This window comes from Mus caroli, unplaced genomic scaffold (assembly GCF_978045245.1).
Source record: "Mus caroli unplaced genomic scaffold, Mus_caroli_1 scaffold_14, whole genome shotgun sequence".
Lineage (NCBI taxonomy): Eukaryota > Metazoa > Chordata > Mammalia > Rodentia > Muridae > Mus > Mus caroli.
Window position 1 is genome coordinate 43,337,551 of NW_028227269.1, and position 6,000 is coordinate 43,343,550.

Genomic DNA, 6,000 nt, shown 5'->3' on the forward strand with positions numbered 1-6,000 from the left:
ACCAACCAATCATCCCTTACAGAGTTCATTATTCAATCAATACCCAGAAGATGCCCCTAATAAACCATTTCATCCAAAATAGTATTAGAATGGTTGGCATATCCTAATTTAGTAATTCATCCCCAAAGATACACAAACAACCTCAACAATGTTGTGTTCTGAGAAATTCTGACTTGGATAATTATGAATGAGTATTTGTCGACAGTATTCAGTGGAGTACATCTCGATTCCTTTGATATGGTGGTGCACATGTTTAGAGTCTCTGTGTGAGAGGAAAGTAATGGGTGCTGCTCCCCAAATTGATTTGTCCTTTAGAAGAGCATACCTATTAGCATCCACCCCAACAGCATTTTCCCAACACATTCAGAAATTCTGAGCCAATCCAACTGCTACTCAATTCTATCAGCTAGAGAGCAATGAGAAGAAACCAGTTTGTATGGGGTAACAAGGTACATTTGCTTTGTTTTTTAATGTCATCCACTAGCAGCAGGCAACAATAAATAAATAAATAAATAAATAAATAAATAAATAAATAAATAAATAAATAAATAGGAAAAGAAAAGAAGAAAAGAAAAAAGGAAAGGAAAAAAGTATGCACAGGCTCATAATACTTTTAAGCTGCCTGTTTTTCTCAAACTGGAAAATGTTGAAATGAAAAACAAACAAATGTATTTTTTAAATTGAGCTACTACTGCGGTGTAATCCGGAGTTTTTGTTTAAAGAGCACTCTCAGGAAGGCTGAGAAATGGCACTTCTGGACTTTGACTCTCTGTAACTCAATACCAACAGTGACAACCACAGAGACATGAAATATGATAATGATTGTCTTACAATAGACTCAGTAAAGGAGCAAAGACACCAGGGAGTTGCTGCTGAGAAAAGTCAACAACAGTGACAAGAAAACCTCACACATGAAAGGGGCAGGGGCCACGGCACAGCAGCAGAAAGTAAGGGAAACACCCACAGTGTACACATGAGGTTATGGGGAGGAGTTTTCAGGCAGCCGAGTTCCTGCTTGTACTAAGTGGGAGGAACCATCTAAAGGAGCTACTGAATCTTATGAATGACAACTGTTCCTTCCCCGAGCGTTGATTGCAGTCAGGAAGGCAGGCTTGGGCCTTCAGTTTTATCTACTAAAACATTAAGTGGTATACTTGAGTTTTTGAATAGGCTTCTGATGTACTGATAAGTTTCCCCCACTGTTAATCATTTTAATGCTTAAACAAAGCACAAATGGAAGGCTAAGATAAAGTTCATGGGTGAGCCGGGATGCCATTTGGCATAGCAACATAAGAAGTAGTGAAAGTGCCGACTGACCTCATATATCCAGATTTGGGTGCTCATTATATAAACATTATAAACCCCCATGTCTCAGGCAGACTCCTAGTGCTTCTCTCATGCAAAGTAGTTAAAACGCAAGACCACCATCCAGCTCATAGCAAGTTATAGTAAGATCTCTTTGCACAGGTCCCTCAGTGGTGTGGGCAGCAAGGGAAAGAGTGGTTGAATCTAAACAATGCTAAAAAGCTAATTCATCCTGGCACCCTGCTGATAATGCATATAGCTGCCCCTGGAAGCTATAGGTCACTGTCAAGGCCACCACCTTCCAGAATGCATGGATGGCTTTGGCGAAGTCTCATCACCATGGGTCAACTGGCATGGGATGCACTTCATACTTCCAAAAGGCCAGAGCAACCTGTTTATTCAAAGAAAACATTTCTTTAAAAATCCTTCTTAAATGTGCTTTCAAGATGTGCCGTCCCATAACCACACATTTCAGTCGTCAAGTCTGGGAGCAAACTTGCCACGAATATCCAAGAGCCTCAAAAAAGGAGCTAGAATACTTGCTGAACTTTGTATGGTTTCTTTTAGTTGTGTTGGTAATGTGTTGTGTTGCTGCGATAAACATCATGACCAAAAGCAACTTAGAAAAGAAAGGATTTCTTTGGTTTACATGTTCCAATCGCAATGCATCACTGAGAGAAATCTAGGCAGGAACTCAAGCAGGATACATGGAGGGACACTGCGTACTGGCTTGCTCACCATGGCTTGCTTAACTTGCTTAAAGAAGCCAGGACCACCTACTCAGGGTGCCACCACCCACAGTGGGCTGAGCCCTCCCACATCAATCATAAGCAAGAATGTCCCACAGACTTGCCTATAGGACAATAGAAGTAACTCCTTAGTTAAGGGTCCTTCTTCTCAGGTTGGCATCTAGCACACACGTCTAAGGATCACCAAGTCTCTACAGACTGGAGACGAAGTACTACACAGTAAGAAAGAACAATCTTATCTGTTTGTAAAATTACTCATTAGAAAAGCAACTAGAATCATTAAAACGAGGCAATGGAAGGAAGCTGACACATGTCTTGGAGTTCAAAGTGCTTAAAGCAACTTCCAAATGCTCCTGGAAGAAACCCTGTCTCCAGTACAGAGAACTAATTTGGAGCAGCCCTCTCTCTTTCTCCCCCTATAGAAATTAGTGATTCTATGTAGGCATGGCTGGGGAGCAGCCTTAGAGTCATGGGAAGCTAGTTAGCAATACAAACTGCTCTAAACCTAGAGAATCAAGAGACTGGGAGTGAAAGCCAGCAATTCATGAGTTAGCAAGAACTAACACTCATATTTGGGAATCTCTGCTCTAGGCTCAGGGTGTACTTCTGGGGAAGCTCGGGAGCCTCATTAAATCCTTGTTAACTGGGTGGCATGTAATCTCTCCTGTCCTTGCCACTTAAGTTGGTTTTTAATCTCACAGACTGATTTCACCAAGGAGACTTGAGTCCTTAATTCAAGGTCACTATGAAAAGCCAAGTCAGAGCTCCATCCCAGGACTTGCTGATTTCTTCATCATCCTAGGATCACAAAAGAAGCCCTGCTGACACAGACAGTTCTGCAGGCCCAGGACTGTGAATGGTGCTAGGGCAGGTCCCGTGGTCTCCTCCATTATACCACACTGCCTCCCTCAGACAGAAAAGAGGGACTTCCCACCCATAAAATCAAGAGAAGCTGTGCAGGTGTGTGTCAATGGCTTCTTCCACAGACCTCAGCAACTAAACCTTGTAGTGAAGACTGCACAGTCCGGGGAGACTTGATTATTATAATCAAGAATAAGCAGAGTTTTTAAAACTGGGCACAGTGCACAGAAACAAAACCTAAGGCCTACATACCACTTTATGTTTTCTTAGCTCTCTCCATCTCCCGTTAAGTCATTCACTCAGGTCTCACAACAGAAACGGAGATAGGGTCACCATTATCTCCCACTTGTCAGAAACAAAACAAATAACACAAACAAAAGCTGAAGTTCAAAGTGGTAAATAACTTGTCCATCAGGGAAAACTTGCCCTCAGGTCTGTCTGACTCTAGAACCTGTGTTGTATAGCCACACCATGGGATCCCCACATCTGAAAACCTTTCCCAAGATGTACAATCCCCAAGAGAAAAACATACAGCAAAAATGGTGAACTCCCAAAACACTGCCACTTTGTCAGAGTGAGTTCTCCTTTAAAAACTTAACACACATAACCAACAACCAAGGTGTTCAGCTAAGAGATGAAAGAAAAGGAGAAGCGGGAGGTGGGGGGGAGGAATTAAAAAGAGTGAGGTGCCTGCATAATTATTCTGTATTTCTTCCCAATGCAGCCTCCTCGGCAAGGCAAACAGCTACTCACAGCCCGGGCTGAACTCCTCCACACACCTCAACCCTTTTCCTCCACCACCTTCCCCTCCACCGCACCCTGTTAAGACAGCCCTGCTCTGACTGATGTGCAGGCACAATCCTAAAACTCAAAACAACAAGCAGGGGGTGGGGGGGGGGGAGGGGGAAGTGGACCCAGAAGGAACGTGGACCATCCTGCACATCCATGCAATATGCATACTGCCGGTTTCAGGGCCTCGGAGTCTCCCAGAAGACCTTAGGAGACTAATGAAATGAAGAAGGCATTCCTAGGTCCCTGCTCCTTCCCACAAAGTCCGGGTTGAAGAATGATAGAAACAGGAGACGGTTGTTACGAAGTCCAAAGCAAACAAGTTCGCATGCACTCCTCCTAAAGAACGGTGTGCCATTCTAAACTCTCTAACTGACCTTGGGGTCCTGGGGTCTGTGATAATGTAAACCTGGGGAAAGTCAGAAAGAAAAAACAAGCCATCCATCTACTCCAGCTTCGCTGACCCGCCATATGGGTGAGCCGGATTCTGGCGCGCTCTGAAAGAGAATTCGGAGCCCCGAGGGAGGCCTTGGCTGAGCCCCTGACCATTTCTTAGGTTGGGGGAAGGGGCAAAAGCTAAGGGGCCCGGAAGCTAACCCCGTAAGAAGTACCAGCCTCAGTTTTGGCAGCAATGATCTTCCTGGAAGATGCCAGCATTCATAGATGGGGTGATTTCGCTAATTTCAGCGGAGAGAGCTCTGGCTAGGGGCGCTGCGACCCACTGAGTTCTCCAGGAGGCAGCCCCGGGGGGTCGTTCTGCCGAGCCGGCAGTGCGGACCTAAGGGCTCCACCACCAACTTTCTCACGGGAATCTGACCTGCTAGGTTCTGGCCAATGTTGCTCCCACTCCTGGTCCGGGGTTGGAGGGAGAATCAGCTACCCAGACCCCTTTTCCGCGCGCACAAAGCAGCTGCGCCCTGTGTCCAGCCCCTTCTCCTGCCGCCCTCCAACTTGCCCGCGCGGCTCTCCGCGCGCCTACCCTCTCCGCCTGCCCCGCGCCGCGCATCCCAGCCGGCAGCCGCGGTAGCTGCAACTGTACGCCGGGTGGCCTGGCCTCCCCACGCCAGGAACCTACCGTGCAGCCTGGCTCGTGCTCGGGCGATGCCTAGTGCGCGGCACGCGTCCCAACCGAAGACAGGGCTCCCCCGCGGCTGCCCCGCGCGGAGATCGGGGCTGCAGACTAGGCTGGGCCGGCTCCGCTGCTGGCTGGTCGCGGCTCGCCGCTCCCGCGCGGGCTCCTGCCGCTGTGCGCGAGGAGGGAGGGGTCGGGGAAACTCCTGGCAACTCCAACTCCGGGCGCCAGAGCTCCAGCTGCAGCCTCGCGCCGGCCCGCTGCCGCCGAGTGCGAGCTAGCAAAACCAACCTGCCCCCGCCGCCGCCTGTGAGCATGCCCAGTGCTGCTGTGGGCGAGCCACAGCGACCTGGCCCGGGGCAAAGATCGGTAGCCCAGGGCTCCGGGCCCCGCCACAGGCCCGGAGTCCGAGGGACAAGTGGGGGCGAGCCCTTGGGGCGCGGGTTAGCAAGTGCAAAGCGGTGAGAGTCCCATGGGTTATGAGAAGTTTGTGGGCTGGAAAGATGGGCTGCTTCTGGGAGCCTTTGCAAGCAAGTATTCAAAAGACAACACGCTACAGGAATGTGGGCCCAGCAGGTGGGGTTTTATTCAGTCGCAAGCTTACTTAGGGTGACAAAATCCAAGAGCTAATGGGGCCTGGCAAGCCCAGTAAATGAGTGAAGCGGGAAGGAGGAAGCCAGCTTGAGTGAGCTCCGCAGGCAGAGCAGCTGCTCTGCTCTAAGCGCCCAAGGCTATCGTGAAAGAAATCAGACCTGGTTTTGCTGGATTTTATTTATAAATAAATAAGTGGTTAACATATAGGATTTTTTTTTTCGTTCAGAATATTCCGGTAATTGAGTCTTGCCAGAGGAAAAACAAAAGAAGAAAGAAAAAAAAAAAAAAAAAAAGAAACTAGAGTTTAGACCAAAAACCCATTGCTGGGTCCAGTGGCTGCTCAGTCAATCTGAACCAAGGAGTTTTGTGGAGAGGAGAGGTGCTGAGTGCCTGCCCACGGTGGCTTAGGAAGGTGCTGGAAAGGATCCAGGATGATTCAGACTGCCTTCAAAGTGCAAGGGGAAATAGGTTTTCCTGACAGAAGCGAGCTAGTGATAAACGCTGGAGCATTCTGAGTTAACTAATGCGGAAAGTCGCTTTGAGAACAAACTTTGAGAACGCTTCAGAAGTATAAGCACCTGGGCAGGAGGTCACTGCAAGGTAAACTAGACTCAGCCTAGCTGCTAAAGA

The 6,000-nt window shown here is 48.0% G+C and overlaps 1 protein-coding gene across 3 annotated transcripts in view; it reads right to left on the reverse strand.

The window, feature by feature from the left end:
• Stxbp6 (syntaxin binding protein 6) overlaps positions 1-5,289 on the reverse strand; it is a 226,511-nt gene extending 221,222 nt beyond the window's left edge. Inside the window, exon 1 of one of the 3 annotated variants that reach the window (XM_029484359.2) lies at positions 4,780-5,289. The gene's annotated coding sequence lies outside the window, so the exon portion shown is untranslated. Of the gene's footprint in view, positions 1-4,521; positions 4,659-4,779 lie in introns of those variants that run through there. The other 2 variants (XM_085830341.1, XM_029484356.2) reach the window with 2 other exon arrangements.
• Positions 5,290-6,000: the final 711 nt, after the last annotated feature.